The sequence below is a fragment of the Macrobrachium nipponense genome, chromosome 27 (assembly GCF_015104395.2).
Source record: "Macrobrachium nipponense isolate FS-2020 chromosome 27, ASM1510439v2, whole genome shotgun sequence".
Lineage (NCBI taxonomy): Eukaryota > Metazoa > Arthropoda > Malacostraca > Decapoda > Palaemonidae > Macrobrachium > Macrobrachium nipponense.
In genome coordinates, this window is record NC_087216.1 from 5,051,063 (window position 1) to 5,076,062 (window position 25,000).

The 25,000-nt window shown below is 37.8% G+C and overlaps 1 protein-coding gene across 1 annotated transcript in view; it reads right to left on the reverse strand.

The window, feature by feature from the left end:
- The window catches only part of LOC135200492 (roundabout homolog 2-like), a 748,467-nt gene that overhangs the window by 565,784 nt on the left and 157,683 nt on the right, over window positions 1-25,000 (reverse strand). The gene's annotated exons all lie outside the window — the stretch shown is intronic.

Sequence of the window (25,000 nt, forward strand, 5' to 3'; positions counted from 1 at the left end):
GTAATCTTCATAGGCACGAAGATATGGAGTAATTCAATTGTATTCCACATAGGGAAATGAAAACGGTTTATCTCGGAAAATGTCCAACAGTTTCGTCCTCCAATGAACCTCTTCTTGGAGCGTTTATAGAAGAGGTCCATTTGAGAACGAAACTGTTGGGCATTTTCCGAGATAAACCATTTTCATTGTCCTATTTGGAATGCAATTGAATATATATATATATATATATATATATAGATATATATATATATATATATATATATACACATATATACACACACACAGACACACACACACACACACACACACACACACACATATATATATATATATATATATATATATATATATATATATATATATATATATATCATATATATATATATATATATATATATAGATATGATCTTTGCACAGTAACTTCCAAACCTTTCGCTTCTTACATTTTGCTTCCCCGAGTTCAACTTAACTTTCTCTGTAATACAAGGAAGTTGTAATGATATCTACATAAACGCATACTTTTGTTCCTGCTCTCGCATTTGGACCAGCAATAGATGCCCGCTTCTGCAATGTGCCGCAATGGCCTGAATCTCTGAAACCTTATTAGGATCGACATTAAACAGAATGCTTACTAAGCCAGCTTGTTCAGGAATAAGGTCATTCAAGGATTTTTCTTTTAACAAAATATTATAAACACGACGGCGACACAAATGGATGCTGAAAACACATTTGCTTTCAGCTATTAAAATGGAGAAAGCAAGGCCAGAATCCTGAGAGAGAGAGAGAGAGAGAGAGAGAGAGAGAGAGAGAGAGAGAGAAACGTAAAGGATAGTTAAGCCCCAGTAAGTTCCGCTTGTCTCATTAACATAATCGCCGTGACGCGAAATTAGCGGTTTGGGGAGAAAGATTTTGAATTCGGAAATGCAATATTCCATGAAACGTGGTAATGGAACTACGTGTGCTCCTCGCCATACGAGATTCTGTTCTTAGAAGACTGACTGTGGTCCTTGAATATCCCAGAAGTTCTCTAAGTGTCAGCTCATGTTTATATGTCCATATATGCTGAGAGGTAATAATAATAATAATAACAATAATAATATAATAATAAAATAATAATAATAATAATAATAATAATAATAATAATAATAATAATTTTTTTTTTTTTTTTTTTTTTTGCTCTATCACAGTCCTCCAATTCGACTGGGTGGTATCTATAGTGTGGGGTTCCGGGTTGCATCCTACCTCCTTAGGAGTCCATCACTTTTCTTACTATATGCGCCGTTTCTAGGATCACACTCTTCTGCATGAGTCCTGAAGCTACTTCAGCCTCTAGTTTTTTCCAGATTCCTTTTCAGGGATCTTGGGATCGTCCCTAGTGTTCCTATGATTATGGGTACAATTTCCACTGGCATATCAGGTATCAGGTCTTGATACTTATCCATTTTTTGCCTTTCTTTCTCTTCAAAGCTGGTGTCCCATGGTATTGCGACATCAATGAGTGATACTTTCTTCTTGATTTTGTCAATCAATGTCACGTCTGGTCTGTTTGCACGTATCACCCTATCTGTTCTGATACCATAGTCCAGAGGATCTTTGCCTGATCGTTTTCTTTTTATCACTCCTTCAGGTTGTGCTTTTTACCACTTATTACTAGCAAGGTGCTGGTTTTTCTTGCACAGGCTCCAGTGGAGGACTTTTGCCACTGAATCATGCCTGTTTTTGTACTAGTTCTGTGCAAGTGTCGGACAATTCGCTTGCTATGGATTTTTGGTTTCATTTTTTCGTATTGCACTTCCTACATATGGGAGAGATGTTATTTCCATTTATCGTTCTTTGAACATATCCCTACTTGAGCTCTCCCCTCTGTAACCATTGCCATGTTCTTTAGTCTGCCTCAGTATTGTCCGTGGCATGTTGTTTGTGCCATTCCTCTGTTTTGTTTGTCATTTTCCTGTCTGTATATTTCTGGGTCTTCGACTACTTTTATCAATCCTTCTTCCCCCATGCACTCTTGAGCCACTCCGTCTTCAACTGGTTTTCAGATATTGCCCCCAGTGCTCTGTTCTCGATGTTGACGCAGTCCTCTATGCTTAGTAGTCATCTCCTCCTTCCTTTCTGTTATGTATAGTCTGTCCGTATTTGCTCTTGGGTGTAGTGCTGTGTGTATTGTCATATGTTTCCTAGTTTTCTGGTCTATCTTGCGGAGTTCTGCCTTCGTCCATTCCACTATTCCTGCACTGTATCTGATTACTGCCACTGCCATAATAATAATAATATCATAATAATAATAATAATAATAATAATAATAATAATAATAATAATAATAATAATAATTATTATATTATTATTATATTATTATTATTATTATTATTATTATTATTATATTATTATTATTATTATTATTATTATTGTTGTTATTATTATTATTATTGCTATTATTATTTTTTGTCTATCCTAGGAGTCCATCACTCTTCTTACGATGTGCGCCGTTTCTAGGATCACACTCTTCTGCATGAGTCCTGGAGCTACTTCAGCCTCTAGTTTTTCCAGATTCCTTTTGTTTTCAGGGATCTTGGGATCGATCATGCCTAGTGTTTCCTATGATTATGGGTACAATTTCCACTGGCATATCCCATATCCTTCTTATTTCTATTTTCAGTCTTGATACTTAATCCATTTTTTTTTTCCTTTTCTTTCTCTTCAACTCTGGTGTCCCATGGTATAGCGACATCAATGAGTGATACTTTCTTCTTGATTTTGTCAATCAACGTCACGTACCCTATCCGTTCTGTTACCATAGTCCCAGAGGATCTTTTGCCTGATCGTTTTCTATCATTCCTTCAGGTTGGTGCTCGTACCACTTGTTACTGCAGGTAGCTATGGTGTTTCTTGCACAGGCTCCAGTGGAGGGTTTTGCTTTTGGCCACTGAGTCATGCCTCTTTTGTACTGGTTCTGTGCAAGTGCCGGACATTCGCTTGCTATGTGGTTTATGGTTTAATCGTATTGCACTTCCTACATAAGGGAGAGATGTTTATTTCCATCTATATATATGTAATAATTACATATATATTAAATTTACAAGGTCTGTAAATATAAACCAATGACCTGGGGTCATGGCATTAGGAGGGTTCTACGTGACCAAAGCAGACCTAGATTACGCTATGCGCTGTCTGCAGTAGCCTGATCTAGCTCTAAGCTTTGTCAACATTTTTTATGTTTATGATAACTTTGCACAACAACCTTCCATGGGAAGCGGTTGACTGTTAACCTACGCCGGAAACTTGTAACTCCGAGCCGGCGGACTACGTATGTTTTTTATATGAATTGCTGAGATAGCTAATGTTCCGCTATCGACGCGATGCTTGAGAATGGCAGTTCCACGCCAACGATCAAACATATCGGTCTTCCAACCGAGCTGCATCTTCTGCCTAGTATCGGAGTTACAGAATAAAGTTGTTATCTTGTTCAACTGGCCTGTTTGAATCATCTCCTTTAGTCAAGAAAGAACCTCTCTACTAAGATATCCAAGGGAGATGAGAGGAACCAAAAATACTTACGAATGACAGTCGTAAGGAGAACACAAAAAGTCTATCGCCAAGCGATAAGACTTAGATGTGGTGGCAGCGGTGGGATACTCTCTTGTTCCAACGGAATCTGATGAAATCCTTTTAGTAAGTCTAGGCTTGTGAAATATTTATTCTGGCCTAGTAAGGATAGGATATCATCGGTACATGGTACTGGGAATCTGTCAGGGATTGTTTCTTCATTTAAACGACGAAAATCTACGCATATCCGCCAAGTTCGATCTTTTTTCGGTACTACTATTAACGGAAAATTATAAGGGCTGTTTGATTTCCTAATGACTCCTTCTTTTAAACATTTTTTTTACCTACTTCTTCTGTTATCTCATTCTGAAATTTCATAGGAAGTCGGTACGAAGGTACATAGATTACTTTCTGTTTGTCCTTGAGCCTTATTTGATGCTCGAGCAGCCGTTTTCCTAAGGAATTCCATCCGTAGTGTAAAAAACATCATGATATTTAGTAACAGATTCAAAAATTTCTGCTGAATTTCTTCTTCTTGAATGTCCTTATGATTGTTCTTTATAGATTGCAAAAGGGGTTCATCCGCGGACTGATTGAGCGTGATTTATCTCAGCCTACGGTAAGAATGCGATGTTTATAAACTTCGGCATCCAAGATATGTTGATTTTTGTGGATTACTAAAGTGGTATTCAAATGATTACAGACTTCGATGTTACATTGTTGTTGTGAGCCGACTGTATAAACGGCTTGTGTGACGGATAATCCGTGTGTTTTCAGAGTTTCGGAAAGGATTAATGTTTCAGATCCTGGCAAGGTTCTCTTTACACGCACTAATATATTTGAAGTTACGTTAGGCTCGAGAGTTTGCGTGCAAGCTGATATTACGGGTGAGCGAGAGTTCTGTTGGGTTGCCTGTATTATTTTCTTGGTTCATGAGACAGGTGATTGGTTCCGTAATGTAAGTGACAACTCTGTCTGTCTCTTTATTATCTAAAACTGATTTTAGGGTATTAGAAGACCTATAGAATTTCCCTTTGATATACACGCCGTGTTTTGCAGGTGCTAAGATAATATTTTGAGTGCCCATAGAGGGTATCGATAATTCTTACTGCGGGATACATATTAATGTTTTGTACAACTACAAAGGTATCAGCAAACATGCGCTTACCGACCTTGTACTGTACATGAGTTACGCCCACAACATTTAATTCATTATTCCCAATGCCTGAGAGCCTTATTCCAGACTTTTCTATAGGGAAATTTGAAAGAGTAAATGGTGAGTCCTTAAATCCATTATATTACGTGGACTACCAGAATCAAAGAACAAAGTGAATGACTTATGGTCCAAATTTACTGCATGTAAGGTTGGTCGCAACTCGTTTTGACTAATAATTGCATGAATTTGTTGCAAATCTACGGGAACCAAAATGCACAGATTTTTTTGATTCGGCCGTGTGTTTCATAGGAAAATCAATGGACTCACAATGATCTGATATGATTAAACTGATTATTTGATACAAAGATGTTGATATTGATGACCCAACATCGCCCTCTCTCCCCCTTGGAGTGAACTACGTGGTATTGTTTTGTTTATCACACCCTGAAAATTCGCTTTGCCCTTGCGAGTTCTGGCTAGACGGCCCAGGAATTTCCGTTTGGTTGTCTTCTTATAGTACTGAGGACCCTTCTTTTTATTTGCACGGCAACTGGTTGCGTGTTGTAGCATTCTGCTGTTGATTCTCGAGTAGCAACGGTTATCATGAAGAGTTGAACTATTGTGTATGAACAAAAACGCGTCCGACAGTCTGAAATCATGTGACCTGGTCGTTTACAGTTATAACAAACCATCCCTGCAACTTGATTATATTATGTACCACATTACTTGTTGTGGCTTGTTCTCATTTTTTGCAAAAAAAAAAACCTTGAATGAGCGAAGGATCTAGGTCGGTACATTTAGACATGTGTTTTTTGATTTGTTTATACACATCTAATTCCGTACTGCCGGGCTGCAATTTTTTATCAAAACACCGTACTAACGCTTCAGGCAACATTGCAGTGATAGACGTTAAGGTAGATCAAACGGATAAACAAAATCTTTCACTTTGATTTTAGCACCCGCAACCCACCCGGAGTTACTTAAACTATCCTGATATCATTTAGCCGGTCGGCAATTAGCGCCGCCCGCATCGACAACATTGAGCTGAGTCTCATGGAGGCTTGGTTAAGGATATTTCTCAATGCCAATACTACATCTAAAGCCTCTTCCACCCCCATACACGGCACGTAATCTAATTTTGAACTCGTCCCATGTAAGCGCCTCTTGGAAAGAAAGCCCCCCTTAGATACGCACTTGCGTCACCTTTTGCAAAGTCAATGAAGCTCTTGGCCTCCTGTAATTGTACTGCTGGGGTCTGTGATGCCTTTTGCTTTTAAATGAGCGTCTACAGATGAGATCCATGCCTCAACATTTTGAGGCAGGAACCCATTGACCGACCCTTGAAAAGGGGACAATCGCTGACCTCGCGCTAACGAGAGTCACCACGTTGGGGTTGCCAGCCGGAGTAGTTGCCATTTCGTCTTTCACTTTTTTTCTTATCACTTCTATTCCTTGCAATCCTATCAAAATATCTATAAGAGTACACTCGACCACTACGTAAACGCATAAGCAATGTACTGTATAAGTGTGTTATAATAATAGGAAAATCCCCCAAAAGATACAAAAAATACAGATAATATGATAAAAATATTATACGGAGAATTCCTGCAAGAAACGGTTAATGACAACGAGAAGAGAAAAAATTAATCTGCGGGCGAGAACTCGTAGTTGAAGATTGATTCTGTAATGAAGGAAGATTAATATGGCGAACAACTCACCCCCAGAATACTGGATGATCGACTCTTGATGAACAACACTTCACTGAGGAAAAGACCTGAATAGATAAAAAATGGTACTTAGCTCCAGATTATATTGCGAAGGATTGTTGACATGGGATGACGTCTCAGTTCCTGTCTACGTCTCGCGTCGGAAGTCGTGATGACGTCACGGTCTTCTCTCGGTGCAACGATGCGTGGGGAAGTCCAAGATGATGACGTCACAGCCTCCGTCCTTGCACTACTGCGTCTAGCTGTACACTCTGCGTCCTTGCTCGTGAACGGGTGAGTTCCTGTGTTTGTTTCTTCTTTCCGTTGATGTTCGATGACTGCTCTCGTCCGGTGTAGATTCTCGAAGATTAAGTGACAACAGTGCTTCAAAGTCGGTGAAATGCTTGCTATTCCTCTCGATGAAGGACATAGTTGCGTCTTCATAAACTGTTGCGTTGATTGAAGATCCCGTTTCCTCTGTTTAGTTTGATGTTGAAGGTGGAAGTTAGTTCTTGTAGACCTCGGTCGGTGGCTGATATGGGTCTTGTAATTATATTCTTCGTTATACGCTGCCACCACATCTAAGTCTTATCGCTTGGCGATAGACTTTTTGTGTTCTCCTTACGACTGTCATTCGTAAGTATTTTTGGTTCCTCTCATCTCCCTTGGATATCTTAGTAGAGAGGTTCTTTCTTGACTAAAGGAGATGATTCAAACAGGCAGTTGAACAAGATAACAACTTTATTCTGTAACTCCATACTAGGAGATGCAGCTCGGTCGGAAGACCGATATGTTTGATCATTGGCGTGGAACTGCCATTCTCAAGCATCGCGTCGATAGCGGAACTTAGCTATCTCAGCAATTCATATAAAAAACATACGTAGTCCGCCGGCTCGGAAGTTGCACAAACCGCTTCCCATGGAAGTTGTTGTGCAAAGTTATCATAAACATAAAAAATACACTGCCTTCAGCACAGCCAGGGGACATTATGAATTTTTTGCGTATGCCTTTTGGTTTACGTTGTGCTCCTATAACTTTTACTCGTGTTTGGAGACTTGTTGGGAGATATCCTACATGCCTACATGGATGACTTAGTAATCTTTTCCAACACATTAGAAGAACATTTACGTAAATTGGAGTTAGTGTTACAAAGATTAAGGCAGCATAATTTTAAGGTAAAGATAAGTAAGTGTGAATTTTTAAAACAGAACTAGTCTATCTATTTGGGTTTCCCCACGGTTTCTAGTGAAGGTCTTAAAGTCGTCCACGATAAGGTGTCGGCTATCCGTAACTTTCCGATACCTACTACTAACGTAAGGTTTTAAACATTTTAAGGGTCACCTTAGGGGGGGCAGACCCCAACTGGGACATTGCCATACCTGCGGTACTAAGCACACTTAATCACTCGTATCATGTGTCTATTAAAAATGACACCGCACGAGGCACTGTACGGTATCCCGGCCCGAACGCCTTTCCACATCTTAAAGCCTACAACTAATTTATCAAATCCTCTAAAGGATGTTATGGATGCAAGCATAAGTCGATATAATATAATTCGTAAGAATTTAGAAGAAGCACAGATCATAATGAAAAAAAATCATGATAAAATAGCTAAGCCAACTAGAACATATGCCGTGGGCGATCAGGTATACATACAAGTATACGTACGTAAAGGTTTAAAATTATAAACGACACCTAAGTTTGAAGGCCCGTTTAACATTTTAGAAAATTTTAACGGCCAATAGAGTTAGGGTTCAAAATGTATCCAACCCACTGATGTGAGAATAGTCCCATTGGCACAATATTCAGAATCTAAAGAAGGGTAGATGGAGTGAGGGAAAAAATGGTTGTATTATGAAACTTGTATAATAATTTATATATATATATCTATTAATCATATTGTATGTAAACCTATTCTTTTACGTGAGTTATTACAATATGTTTTACTCATTGCAGGTTTCAAAAATGAATCTGTTATTGTTAGGAGTGGATATTGTGTATTCAGACATCTTTGTTGTATGGAAAGAGCGCTAGGACGAAAGAAATAGAATTTAATCATGGCTCGATTATCGAGAGAATCGATGATGTATTCATCGTGTCAAGTAATATTGTTATCGAAGTAGGTATGCAGGCTGATTTTGCTTCGCCTGAAAATGACGTCTCCTTAAAACTTAAAGAATGACCTGATGAGGTTTGGTATTTCCCTTAAGGAAATGCACGAACGTAATTCATGCTAACTCAGAGATTTCACTAGCTCAAACACTAAGCGTCGCGGAAATGTTTGTCTTATGACATACAAAATAAAAACCGCCGAGGCAGAAGAACTCGCTCGTGACCTGCTGATGTGGTCTGTGCGGCACAATACTCTTGAACGCCGCAACCGCTTATTCTGGCTGGACTAAACATCTTAGGATCAGTTGCGAATCTAGGCTTAGGAATCTCAAATCGCCTTAAGAAATAAAACATCAAAATAAAAGAATTGAGTTTTTGCAACACAAAACAGACCTGGCCTTATCTGAACTTCGCAGCCAGTTATCTTCGATCAATCAAATAATGAGTATCGTTAATGAACATTCAAATAAATCGATCAGGTCATGGAAGTTCAACATTTGCTGGCTTACTTTAGCTTACTATAGTTCGAAAATAGATCATATCCGTGTAAGAAAATATCACATTTTATTGAAAAGTCAAAAGAGTTACGTAGAAGCAATTACGTTAGCAACAAAAGGGTGTGTTATCTCCTCAACACGTCATGCTATTAAAGATCTGACGTTAATCTTTGGAAAACGGACGGGAGAAGCTAGGTTATTGTTCCTTTATTAGATGCCCATAAAGTAGAATTCTATTATAGCCTAATATCAGTCAGCGTTGAAAAATTAAAATTATAGAATTATGATCACAATTCCTTTTGATTCTTCCGATGCTTGGCGATCATACAAAATAGCACCGTTTCCTACTTTCACTGACGAATAACTCAATCCAGTAATATCCAATTAACGGGGGCATGTACTGATTTCTTCTGATAAGAAATCATTTACAATCATTAAAGACTTAGATAAACTCACTCACTGTTCAGAAGCCATGAATAATAAAATTTGTACAGCTGACTCTTTGAATTTCTATCCTATATCAACGGATTCATGTGAGTTAGACATAGTGCTAAACGGCTCTCTCTCTCTATACAAGCGAAGGTTGTCTGGGGAAAACTTTATCCCTTTTACGGTAATAAATTCAATTACAGGATGAATAATGGTTCCTGGATCCGTTATGATAAGGCCGGATTCGACGTCGTGTGTCCGGACAGTACCACCGCCCATGCCCTATCTCGTAGCAGCGATGGTTGTACGGGGACATCTACAAACTATACCGTCAGAGGGGTCAACACGATAATACGTGAGAAGGCGTATTTCGCGAACTACACGTGGGCTTTCCACAATCGTCCCATCACTACCGCTCCCATACAACGCGCGAGTAGCTCATCGTCTGACGCAACTGGCTGAGATGACCCACGCGTCATCGACTTATGCAGGTGGAGAAAATCTTCGCTACTACATTCTGCTAGCCGTGTTCAGCGTGACGGCCATATTGGTTATCGCCGTCAACATCTTTGCTTGGCGTAGGCTGAGGCGTAAACAGAAGGATCTCCAAGGGAACGTACTGGCGGGGGGCCCGTCTAGATGACGTAAACACCCGTTAAACTCAAGTCGTTTGCGTTTAGGGGGGCCGCCTGAACCTGGCCACTTCAGTTCGTGCCTAGGGAATTGTCTGGGGAATTGTGTTGTTGTGTGAAAAGCTGGTCCGTATGCTGGCAAAAATGTAGGACAAGAAAGACTCACGCCTTTGCATTTGAACAGTTAAAGTATCTCCAGGGCGCCTAATAAATAAATTATAGCCCAATATTATACATTAATATATTCCTTAAGTATTTTTCGGGCACCTAATAAAATATATCAGCCCTTATATATTGCTTTTCTGCAGATTTCCATAGTATACTATTATCCCATTGTACAATTATATTTATCTATTACAAAGAGTGTCAAGTACTCTTTAACAATTATCCATGATCATGCTATAATCATTATTTAGTAACCATTATTCTAATCAGGTTACCTGTTATCATATTAATCATGTATACATGTTTTTGATTTTTACCTTTTTATTATTATTGGGTACCTAATCATTAGTATTACCAAACATGGATCTATATTTTCCATGCATTTGTCTTTGTTTATGAATATGTCAACAAGGGTATGTAACAGAACCTTTTTATGCATTTAATCACTTATTATGTTATACCTAGACGTATGTTACGAGCACGCTCCTATGAACAATGTTTAAAGTAATTTTTTTTTTTGTTATTCAAGGCTTGAATAGGTAGCAGTCCGAGCCTAATGTAATAATTACATATATATTAAATTTACAGGTCTGGTAAATATAAACCAGGAGCTACTGCTAGGAGGAAATGTGCAAAGTATGAAAGTCAAGAAAATAATGCATTGCTTACAAAAATATTTATAAGTAATAGGGCTGAAATAAGTATACGGCAAGAAGACCTTCCATCGATGATGATAATAATATTAATAATAATAATAATAACAACACACACACACATATATATACTATATATATATATATATATATATATATTATATATATATATATACTATATATATATATATAGTATATATATATGTGTGTGTGTTATTATTATTATTATTAATATTATTATCATCATCGATGGAAGGTCTTCTTGCCGTATACTTATTTCAGCCCTATTACTTATAAATATTTTTGTAAGCAATGCATTATTTTCTTGACTTTCATATTTTGCACATTCTCTAAGCAGTAGCTCCTGGAGTGAGATGGAATAGGGTTAGTCTACTGGCTAAGTGACAGTAAGAACTAATATTTTTTCCCCATATCTCACAGGAAAGAAATGGCCGAGCAATCCACCTTAAATGTAAACTTTTGCTATATATTTGCTATTTACCATATATACGCCAGATGGCGGGGCATACATGCCCCATCGACAACTATGAATAAAAGGCATGTCTTCAGAGTAAAACACGCTTAATTGTACGAACCTGACAATGAACAATGCTTTTTAAAATGAAAATGTATGTTGGCGTAACAATTTTGACATTAAAAAAAACATAGAAGTATTCTAATAATTTAAACACGAAGAAAACTATTGTCAATGCAAATAAAGCTAACTGAAAGCATTTAAAGAATAAAAGTTAAGGTAATCTCTGTAACGCTTTCCAAAATATCCAAAAGAAAACGCAATTCTGAACTTGCATTTCTTTTATTTACTTCAGCATTTTTCGTCTCCACTGTACTCAGGTATATATGAAAGTGTAAATATATACATAAATGCATGCATGCATGCATACATACATACACATATAAATATACATATATTATATATTATGTATTATATATACATTCACACACACACACACTATAATATATATATATATATATATATATATATATATATATATATATATATATATATATATATATATATATATATAGATATATATATATATATATATATATATATATAAATATAATATATATATATATATATATATATATATATATATATATATATATATAAGGTAAGAGAAGAGGAAGAAGAAGGAGAGAGAGAGAGAGAGTTCCATAATCTACTGCTGCATAAAAAATTACTGGCAGTGCGAGAGATCCTGACAAACGCTATGGCTAAACCACACACTGGGCCATTTCCCCAACAAGACCAAAAGTTTGGTCCAGACCTAAGAGGAGCAGAACGCATTAGGCCTAAGGCAAGTTCCCTAAATTATTGACATGTTCCGAATCTGTAATATTGCCAGGCCTCCCAGATGCGTACGAAGTCAGAATAAAGTTATTCAAAGAATATTTGTTCAAGGCATACGCCCGCTGGGAGAATTAAGGTAGGGGAAGGTGAGGGAAGGGGGTGGTGAGGGTGGTTTTGTTTCAATAATTCAGGGTTTGCTTTCCTCTGAAATGCCAGGCGCGGGAGAGCCTGATTTCCCCTGGTCAAATGAGCACATAAACTACTCTGATTACCGAAGTGGTTGTCATTTATCAGAGAAGAGTGCATAGCACTGAATGAATGCTGGAACTTTACAATCGGGTCAAGCACCTAATCAATCATTCCAGTCTTATGGAAATTTACAGCGCCTCAGTGGCGTTGTCGGTATGGTCTTAGCCTGCCACCTCGGTGGCCGCCAGTTCGATTCTCGGGCATTCCACTTAGGGGTTAGAGATGTGTATTTCTGGTGATAGAAGTTCACTCTCGACGTGGTTCGGAAGTTACGTAAAGCCGTTGGTCCCGTTGCTGAATAACCACTGGTTCCATGCAACGTAAAATCACCATACAAACAAACAAACAAACAAACTTACGGAAATTTACCTTGTTCACTAGAATTAACTTGATAATTATAAATTCTGCTTTTTTTCCAGAGAGATGCAAGTAAATTAGAAAGCCAGAACACAATAAAGCCAGTAAAAACATTTTTTCTCAAATTTACACGTACACTTCATACTGTAGTAAGACATTAATAATAAAATTATACTTTGCTATTTTCCGACAATTAAGTATTTGTTTACTCGGAAACTTTCCGACAATTAAGTATATATTTGTTTACTCGGAAACTTTCCGACAATTAAGTATTTGTTTAAAAGGAAATGTATCATAGCTACAAAAACAGGAAGCTGTAAAATAGTCTTTCGTTTTAAAACCTATTATTCAAAGTGAGGCATACGCTATTTTACCTCCTAACCTGCCAGCATTATTTGCATATAGATATTATCAGACTTTAATACTGTTAAGAAGAAAAACAAAACAAACAAACAACATCGCACATACCCACACATAAATTTATATATATATATATATATATATATATATATATATATATATATGTATATATATATATATATATATATATATATATATATATATACACATACATATATATATATATATATATCCCATAGAATAGGTAACCCCGGCAACTATTGAAGTTCTCTACTAACTCATGCTGTGCCTTATTCCTACCGAGGCTGTGGTCTGCAGGTAAATATCTAACTCTTTAGATAAGAGAAGTACAATGAATTTTAACCGGACGTTCCGCCTCTCTTGGGAATCAAAGTTGGCCCTCTGGCAGGTCAGACAAACCTTTTACCCACATGACTAGTGTGTGTGTGTGTGTGTGTGTGTGTGTGTGTGTATGTGTGTTCCTTACACGACCAAATTGTACGTTGTCATCATTCCAAATTCACGACATTTTCTTATCCTTGTCTGTCATGCACATATAATTATCCATTAAAGCAAATAAAAACCTATATATTGTCATTACAAGTAAGGTAAGAGTACCAAATAAGCACGTTATGAGAAGCATGAGTCAAAGGACACTCATTTTCTCGGCATGTTCTGCGTTCTGCAGTTAGGTTGAAGGATGATCATAAAATTCCATATGTAAAAATTCCTATAGTTTTAGGCTAGAGTCAATGACGTCACCGTATGCGGCCAGGACACACATATAATTCTGATTACCAATATTTTAGAAAGTACCAGCTTTGAATCACTCAAAAAAAAAAAAAAAAAAAAAAGTCCCCGTATGCGGCCAGGTCAAATAATTCTGACTACCAACAGTTTAGAAAGTACCAGCTTTAAATCACTCTTAAAGAAAATAAAGTCACCGTATGCGGCCAGGACAAAATTATTTCTGACTACCAACAGTTTAGAAAGTACAGCTTTAAATCACTCTTAAAAAAAAAAAAAAAAAAAAAAAAAAAAAACCATAAATTCCCTGTTCACAAATGAATTCCGATTACCAAAGGACGACAGCGAATGTTGGATTTCTCGCAAAACCTGCAATCTGGGATTAAACAAACCACTTCAGCTCATGTCGCCCCTGTTTGTCACCCCAATCATGTAAGTCAACAGCCGCCGTATCTGGAGCACTGGTAAAACAATGTCATCCCCAGTCATTTCAGAAATCAGCATGGGATGATGGGGATAAAAAACCACTGCTGCTGTTTGCTAGATCACTCAACCTGGAAGTTTGCACTGTTTTTTTTTGTTGTTTTTCCATCATCGTGAAGGTAATACTGATAAGCTGCAGGAACAAAATTGTGCGCAGTGTTCAGCATAAACTTTACAGTGTCTATTTATACAATCTACATGATAAGGTTTTAACTATTGTTCGCATTGCGGATTATAAATAGTGCGAGGTTGATGGCTGGTGCTACGCTGCGCTGGATCCCCTGCGCTGTCAGTCATATCTCCCCTACACTCTCGATTCCTACCTACCTCGCACCACCGGGGCGGACAAACAGGTTTGCAGGAGGATGGGTAGATGTGTCATGTTTCCCATACCCTCTCGATCCACTACCGACCACGCCCACATCTAGGGCGGACAAACAAGAAATACCCACTCTGATTCTATCATTAGAGATGGATATTCACTTTGTCCTTCGGAGTCCAATGCCACTGCTATTTCACTGTACAATAAATTCTTATACGGTAAAGTTTTCCTTCAATAGAACAGAAGAGATCCAGTTACATGACTGAGTGGACGTGGAATATCACAGTAGAGGAATGTAAAGGTCAGATAATCAAGTACAGTTGTCGAGAAAAGTGCAAGCCATTCCGCCTCTTGTCTAACTAGTGACGCCTTCTAATATTACCCATTTTTCATTTAACCTGTAGGGGAATACAAAAGTGGAGCAACCCCATAATATGTCTTAGGTAATAAAGGACCACACAGAAAATTTTGGAAATCTAAATGAGAACATATAAGTAAAAGTCTTTCACAAAAAATACAACTGCAGATATAAACCCTGATACAAGTAGACAAGGAGAAAAGAATAGTCACGTTAGAGTAATAGTCATGTTATGAAATATGTGTCGGGAATGAAGATCAGTAATGGAGGCTGCAGACTGGTTTTATCAGTACCCACAGAGCTGTGGAAAAGTCAAGAAGTGTTTTTTAAAATGTGTGGCGTTGGAGACTAATAAGAGAAGCTGACTTGTGTCAACAATAACCCTAGCGCTGATGCCAGGAAATGTATCAGTTCAGAGACTGGGTGCGCGTGTGGGGGGAGGGGGCGTTGTCGGAAGTTAGTTATTTCGGGAAGAGACCAGAAATCCAGGAGCCGACTAACATAAGCAATATCTCCATCGTTATGAAAAAGCCTAGAATATGTCTACTGCCGGGTTAACATTTCTTGTTTTCTTATGATTGCATTTATCTAACCAAGGAAACTTCTCGTCCCTTGTCGACCAAGTTGTAGAATAAAACCGGCTTATTTAACATCCTGCGTCTGCCTCACGTCGTCCTGAGCGAAACATTTATTTCGGCGGCATCGAATTATTTTGAGCGCGTCGTCTTTAATGTTTACTCGTGTTTTGCATGGCTTTAGTCTCCACGATGAATTTCTAAAAGGCGGCTTTCAACCGAGAGAGAGAGAGAGAGAGAGAGAGAGAGAGAGAGAGAGAGAATAACACATTGCCACAGCTCTGGGATATGAGAGGGAGAGAGAATATACCACCACCATCAAGGGTATGAAGGATAAAGCATATTTCTCTTCCGCATCTTACTTTCCTCGCGGTTCTCGTTCTCCATCACAAAACGAGACTTGAGCGGAACGATATTTCGTCGCGGAAAACGACGACGGGATAAAGAGAATGAGCAAGGAAGGGGAGGGGGGGGGCCGGCTAGAGTGCGGTTGTTAAGGCGATGATCAAACGGGATTAAGCAATATCACCCGGAGGCTCCAAGATCCTTATTTCAGCAGCCGTGAGCGAGACTAAATCCACTGCAATGAACGAGCCCACTAAACAGGAACGACACCAGAGGGAAACGGAGGAAGAGCCAGACGCGAACTCCGTGTGGCAATAACCAGGAGAAAGGGTGCCACGGAGACAACCTCCCCCCCTCACCCCAACACCCTCCCGAGGAATGTGTGTAGTTTATTATCCAATCACAACGAGGTAATTGTGTGACGTCACTTCAGGAAGAACCTCTAATTAGTCACCGGTTTTAATCAGGAAACAGCAGTAAGGGAGAAAACAGCCAAAGGGGGAGACTTCCTTCCTATTGAAATGGCCACCAATTTGTTGTCTCACTACCGTACTTTAGCTTTAGGAGAAAAATCAGGACTTTCCAACAGAGCCAACAAACGAAATAAATCCCAAACAATTGATAAAAATTATGGATGTGCAACAAACTAATTTAAATGAGAACATATTTCGACAATACTGCAGAATAACAGTAAAATGAGGTATTACCATGCCACACATACTACTAGGGGCATATAAGGGATACATTTTGTAAATCAATAAGTCCCTCCTCGTCATGTAGTGACCTGAAATCTATTGTTTGGATTGAGCAAAAAAAAATCTGTATTAATTTAACAACATTAACTGATCCACAGGACAAAAGACAAAAAATTTACTACTATACTGTCTTTTAAGCACAGCATATCAACACATTCAAACGGAGAAGTCAATACAATATTTGCTTACTGAAACGGCACATCAAGCTATTTATGCCAGACTGTGATGGTTCAGAATTCAGTTACAACGTAAGACAAGGGTAATTTATAATACAATTCATTTTTTTTACCTATGAAGAATAAAAACTGTTTTAGTATATCCCTTCATTGCAGCAATTTTTAATTCTTTAACTTTTGAGGGAAGAGGATGAACTTCAGATATAATTCAAACATGTACTTTGGCACATACATACTTACACACATACAGAAATACAAACATACCGTATAAAAAGTATATTCAATATAAGTCACAATGCACATGTAAAATTCATGCACATACATATAAACACACAAATATCTTTCATTATCATTACTATACCTTGGCAAAAACTTACACACAAGGGGCATTATAACTATTAAGTGCTTCCGCCCCGGCCAAGGATTCGAACCATGGCCTGGTTTAGAAACAATGACAGTGAGTTTGATCACCCGACTTCCAAGAGATAGCCGAGTGGTTTAAGTCGCTATCGCATATATATATATATATATATATAATATATATATATATATAATAATATATATATATATATATATATATATATATATATATATATATATATACGCTGCCAAAGACGTTAAATTCTTTCAATTTTTCAGACTAATTTTGTGATGCGGCTGCTAACCCCACACCCAGTCCAAATTTTTATTTTTCTACGGAAAGTACCGGAAAAAAAGAATAAAAAATGACAGCTAAATACTGTCAAGGGATGCAAGTAGTGGTTCTAAGCGATTTGATATAATTCTGTTGCCCATTACTCCTATGAATACGAAGCCACGAAGTACGAACAAATGTTTTTTGTCTGTTTAGCTATGAGGAGTAAACAAAAAATTCATTCACATTTTAATCTTTTCGACTTCTTATTAGGAATTCATAATATTTTCATTTCGTCGCTTTCTTTTTTTTCTTGCAGAATTCTATTTCAAATATTTGACATAAGGTTCTTACGAGTAATATATAAATAAGTTCCCAGTAATATTATTTAACATTTTAGCACCAAGTAACAATTCTGTGCTAAAACAATGTAAAGAGCCTAAAAGCTTTTTTTTACATTTATGAAACTGAACTGATATACAAGTATGAAATCTCTCTCTCTCTCTCTCTCTCTCTCTCTCTCTCTCCTCTCTCTCTCTCTCTCTCTCTCTCTCTCTCTGATGCAACATATTTATCAATAACTAAACTCTTAGACATACTATATATTATTTCAGTGCGCAACCCTCGACAAAGTGTTATTACAAGATCAACATTTAATTTTCTTTAATCAGTAACTTTTTAAAATAAGTAATAAGCTATCAGGCATGAAGCCTAGCTACAACTCCATAAATACCTAGTAAATATGACTGCTTAAAAGAGCAACACGTGTGTTTTCTTCTGAGTTCTGAACTTACAACGGACCTTAATCTCACCAAAGTTTCAAATAAATACCATAACTGCAACATGATGCAGCAATAAAATGCATCCACCCGACCGTCAGACAATTATAAGTTGGGGCTCAAAGTTTCGACTGAAAGAATCATGGAATTTAGTTACTGATTCATATAACATTATACTACAGGGGTAGGGGGCAAGGAGGGTAGCTTAGGCCTAATGGACTTGCAGTACAACCTTGCAGTTGTTCGGCCTCGAGGAATGGCGGCCTTTAAGGAACTTTGCTCGTTTCATCCATCCCTGAAGAGGAATTGAATCGGCGCCCTTCGGTTATGAAACGGGGAACGGAAATCATTATACCTTCAAGATGGGAAACTCGTCCTCAGGACGGGAATGAAGTAGTTGTAGTTTTAGGGGTTAGAAGAAGGACCCAAAAAATTAATGCACAGTAGACGATGGTGTCTGAAAAAGTCATGGCTAAGAACAATGGCAAAGAGGGTGGAGGACAGGCGTCAGCAACAGCAAGAACTGAGAATGTTGCAAGAGAGAGAGCCAATAAACATCAGTCAAAACAGAGAAGAGAAACAAAGCGAGTCATATACCAAATGAAGGGAGAACCTGGAAACGCAAGAGTTAGGAAAGAAGATAGAAAAGACAGAACTGAGAATTAGGCAATGTATAGTATAAATATAATAAAACGCTGATTGTTTTTATGGTGTTTTTATGTTGCATGGAACCAGTGGTTATTCAGCAACGGGACCAACGGCTTTACGTGACTTCCGAACCACGTCGAGAGTGAACTTCTATCACCAGAAATACACATCTCTCTCTCCTTAATGGAATGGCCGTGAATCGAACTCACAACCACCGAGGTGGGACGCCAACACCATACCAACCACGCTTCTGGGGTAAGAATTAAAAACGGTGTCAGAAAGCCCAGCAGCTATGAGCAGAGAAATTACTATGAATGATATCAAACAGAGCAAGAACTAATACCTGTACCACAGAGACTTTAACGTGAAAGAAGCGCGCAAATAAACGAAACCCGCTAATTTTGTCCGAAGGAGTACGCATTAAAAATATGTCAAAGTGACAGAGAATACTGAGGAAGAAAAAAATATGGTCGGTGTCAGGAAACGGGAAGAAGAGTCAGAAGGGATACCATAGAAATTAAGAATTAAAAAAAAATACCAGACAGTGACCAAACAACAGTGTCAGAATGAGTGAGAAAACAATGAAGTCAATGAAAGTCAGAAAGCATAAGAAACATGAGCAGTTAAAGACAGAAAACAAGGAAGAGCGCCAGAGTGACAAGAAAGAGCAGAGCCAAAATACTAGATAAGAAGGACCAGTCCCAGAAAGAACACTTTCATAAGTAAGAACAGCGCAAGAAATCGCGGGCGTAAAAGTGTCGAAACAGTCAAGACAAAGAATGCTGCCATTTAAAAGCAAAGACCGTCGTCGCCTGGGAGAACGAGAGCAAACCTACCGCAAGTTTTCGAAACTTTCCCAAGTGCTTAGCTTAAGGATTCTCAGAGGAGGTCAGGAGGGGTTTAGCATAAAAGGAAGGTGCAGACTTATATTTTGTGTTTCGACGTCGCCTAACAGCGAGTAAAAAACCCGCAGAAGATTCTTCGTCGCTATCGAGTTTTATGTACAGCGTATAAAGCCGCGCTGTCACGATCTTCTAACTGTCTCTGGTCGACATCACGACGAGCCTCTCGATGCGTTGCAGTATGAAACTCTCAGCTATGACGGGCAGCTGCCAAGTGAAGGTGCGTCGGCGACGCCTCCGGAATTGGATTCGGCTGTGCCAGACGCACGATCCATAGCTAGCACTAACCTTAGATAAAATAACAACTACTGAGGCTAGAGGGCAGTTATTTGGTATGTTTGATGACTGAAGGGTAGATGATCAGCATACCAATTGGCAGCCCTCTAGCCTTAGTAATTTTTAAGTTCTGAGGGCGGACGGACAGACAGAGCCATCTCAATAGTTTTCTTTTACAGAAAATTAAAAGGATAACCAAAGCAAGCTCATTAAAAGGTACCGTATTTACTCTATCTTACCTGGCGAAACTATACGTGAAATAAATACTAAGGTTTATATAAACATTAATTGATTACAGACGTCAGTGAAAGATATAACTGAATACCAAAAGGAACCACGAAAGGACGCAAAAACTTCTACTTTTGAATCGAGAAAATGTACTATACTGCATGAACCAGAACTCAGTGTATCATTACGAGAGCGCGACAGAAATTTCCTCCAAACTCTTAAATTAAATTTGTTTGGAAGATGCGGAGAAAAAGTTAGTTCTTTTATATGGTAGAAGCGCTTTCAACAAACGGAAAAAAGGGGGAGAAATTCCACATAAGTTCTTACAAATTTTGAATGCATTTACGAAAATATAAAGGTGCTCATTATGAGCGCAAATGCTAAATTACTCCTTTTGAAAGAAACGACTCGAGGAATTTACAAGAAATGATTTCAAAGGACTTCATCCTTATCCACTTCGACGATTCTGGAAATCCAACTTTTCGTAAAGAAAGCAAATTTTCAACGTCTGAGACCACATTGAACTCTCAGGCCAGACGAAAAGAAGAAATTAGGAAAAAAAAGGCTAAATGAGCCTATTCTTCACCAGACGTAAATATATTCCCTTTAAGATCATTTCGAACGATGAATGAAAAGTGCCGCATCGGAATGGGCACGGGTCGTTAAAGGTGATTCTTCCCTTCGATCAGCATGCAGTCGTGGCCTTTATCGACCAGGGGCCTAAGTACCGAATTTAGATGTTAAACATCCCCGTTCGAGCCATCCACTTCACGTTTATTACCCTCGATTGTATCATAAAATATGCAGTTGGACCGGAGGCTTACGCGCCCAACCCTCCATGTGCTTACGACCGGCTCTTGACGAAGCAGAGAGAGAGAGAGAGAGAGGAGAGAGAGAGAGAGAGAGAGAGAGAGAGAGAGGCCTTAGTCAGTATCTGAGGATGAAAAAGATAAAAACGAAGACTGAGTTGAGAAAGAGTAAGGCTATGTGTGCTGAGAGAGAGAGAGAGAGAGAGAGAGAGAGAGAGAGAGAGAGAGATTGCTAAAAAGATTAAACTTGCGACTAAAAGGATATTTCATTAACTATTTAAGGAAAGTACTAACCGGTAGGAGGATTGGGAGTTGACGAGGTTAAAAATAAAGCAAAAGGTTCTTCACAGGAAGTAAACAGGAAGGCATTAAAAAAAAAAGTGAATTACCAAAAGAAGGGAGAGGATGTGGAGCCTAAACGAACGCTTAATATAAAACGCTAAAATCCTTGAAAAGAACGGCAAAGTACATAAGACGGAGGTGAAAGAACTAGAACATCAAGGCAACTTCTGGAGCAAAATGGGAAAAAGGAATAATTAAAAGAATCACGAAATATCGAGAAGATTAAACAAACGAAACAAGCAAGGAGAGAGAGAAAAAGAAGATAACAAATATTTTCTCCGAACTAATTATCAACTTCAACATCTCCTAAGTAATTAAGATTAGGTCCTCTTTTGAACTCTTTAAAACATCCCTCGAAGTTAGGGACGAAGATTGTAAACAACTCGAAATTCGAAACCTCTTTTGCCAAAAACTGCATGACTTTGCTTTTTCCTTATTACGCGACGATGGCTCTGCTAGCAGAAGGGGGAGGGGGAGGAGAGGGAAGGAGACTAGGAAACAGAGGCGGTTGGTGAGGTGAATGAGTAGAATGAACAGCTAGGAATGATGATGTGGGGAATACTGAATATTACATTAAAAAGAATATTCATTATGAACATCATTTCATTCCATTACGTGTTTGCAAAAATTAAATACTTACCAGAAATGGGAGAAATATACTTAAATAGTTCTCATGTTGACTACGTAATTGATATTTTAAGATCTCTAAGGTATTTTGCTCAAATTCTACATATACATGATCACATTCGCCACAAAAGCGTACGTATTCTATTCTAAATGTTCCCATGCGCCAGAAATAGCAAAATAAACCAATCACGGAAAACTAAACCAAATGATATGCCACTGAAAGAAAACCTAAAGGTGAAAATGGTTTTAAGAGTAGATTAGATATAACCATAAAAACTGAATATGTGCGCTTAACAAATAAAAAAAAATTCAAGTGGACACTGGTGTGGAAAAAAATATAAAGTCTGCCATATAAAAAGTACAGAAATATAGAACATAAAAAGAGGGTGAGCTAGGGAATTGTAAAAAAAAAAATTATGAGCTGGTACTGATAAGAGAGAATATGAATATAACACTGGAAAAATCTGTGTATGAAGGTCACTACATAAAAGTTAAAGAGTAAATTTATTTTACTGTGAAAGATGGAAATACACCAACAGAGAAACGAATGACTAAATTTCACAGGAAGCACAATAATAATGAATAACTACAAAATAAAAAGGATGAAAACGACAAAACCATTTAATGGAAAAGCTGGCACAGAACAGGTTAACCCCAAAGGGTAGAGGCGGTTGTAGCGGCTGAAAAATGACAATAATAAAAAGGGAGTTAAAACTGAAAAGCCACCTGGCATGTTCTATCGCAGCAATGATCGTGTTCGCAATTGACCCCTTATGCCAAGCACGTATGAGTGAAGAGGAAAAAAAAAAAAAAAAAGATACTATAAGCGAGCTCCTGCTCAGGCATTTGTGAGGCTATATTGACATCTAAGCTAAGGATTGGGCGGGGCGGGAAGGATAAATTCGCCTTATTTCTCTCTCTCTGTAGTAAGATCTAGTGAGATAAATGTTTCTTTATTTTAATGTATGTGTGTTCTTTGGTTTTATTAAATTTGGTGATTTCATTCAGAGCTAGGTTCTACCAAGAGTTAGCTGCTCTTTTAGAATTGCTTTTCAATATCACTATTTGGCCATGCTGAATATTAAAAATATAATAATAACATGTATTTAAAAAGTGTCACATAAACACAGTCCTCAAGCTAACAGCAAATAACCACACACAATCAATATTATAATAATATATATATATATATATATATATATATATTATATAATATATATATATATATATATATATATAATATGCATGCACGATCATTATCATTATAGCTTCAACAATTAAGTACGTCACCTTTAACGCAACTGAATAAAGTCCACACGGGAACTTAATCCCTCTTTTCCATTCCTTAATCTGCGTAAAACTCGACGCCGTCGATGAGGTATAATTAGATAAGTCAACAAGCCGTGCAAAAACTTGTTACGATACTTGGTCTCTGGCCCGAAAGAAAATTCACTCTTGTTTAAATGCGCCTCGACATTTAAAACTTTTTAATTCTATTGCTGCGAAGGAAAGAAGGAAGGAAGTAAAGGGAGGAGGAGAGAAGGAGGAGACGGTCGTGAAATTACTCAATTGGTTTCTGAGCAAGAATTTTAGGGCACCGTCAATTCGATGTTGAACTTCCCGAATACACACAGACTCACATGAGAGAGAGGAGAGAGAGAGAGAGAGAAGAGAGAGAGAGAGAGAGAGATGACTCAATTGACGAGCGTTTTGCCTCGCTACTTTGGGTAAAAATCTAAATAAATATAGTTATATCTTTTCATTCTGAGCTAATATTACGAACTAGCATCGATGTATCTCATGAAGTTCAGAAGTGATTACTAAATCGTCAGATCTCAATTGAACAGTTCATCCTCCCCTTGATTAATTATTTACTTCAATGAAATTTGATTCATGGGTTGTATGTGTGTGTGTGACAGAGAGAGAGAGAGAGAGAGAGAGAGAGAGAGAGAGAGAGAGAGAGAGAGAGAGAGATCAATTATAGCCACCATTCGCCATGATGTAATAATTATTTGGTACCCTGTAAACAAACAAACATACACACACAAACACAAATGCACACACACACTAAGAAAAAAGACAGTTAACACTTTATCATTTTACCCCTATGTCTATCGAAGAGTTTTTCCCTTACATTTTCAAAGATATGGATGGATTGAAAACTAAAAAGAAACAGCAACACCGCTAGAGAGAGAGAGAGAGAGAGAGAGAGAGAGAGAGAGAGAGAGAGATTGTTTTAATCTACAGATATTGCAGTTACAAATATTTTCTATTTTCGCCACGACACGTTCTACTCTCCTCCCTCGAGCTGTTTCACTGAGCAAAATATTTTTTCTCTTGTCCGCCAAAAATAAATGAAAAGTGTGTGTGAAGTAATTCAGACCATTGCAGACGTGAAACTTCTCTGAAGTCATCGAGAAATGAAAAAAAAAAAAAAAAAAAAAAAAAAAAAAAAAAAAAAACCGAGATAAAAGGATGGAAATGCAAGCGAGCGCAAGACAGAAAATATGAAATGTAACTCGGGAAAGAACTTATTAGATACAATATAATCTCACTAAATGTCCGGGAAATACCGGTTTTCTAATAATCCCAAGACAGTTTTATTACCTTAATCTCCTAAAACGTAATTGGCGGGATGTAATTTTCAGTATGCTTTGTAATTACTGTTACAAATACTCTGTAATTCTCTTGCGTGCTCCGGGCCTCATCTGCTTGTCATGGATTTTCTTCTAAGCTCTGTTATGGGGCTAACGATAGGTATACGTTCCGAGGAATGTGGCAAAATAATGTACGAGGATTTGTGTATAATATATATAC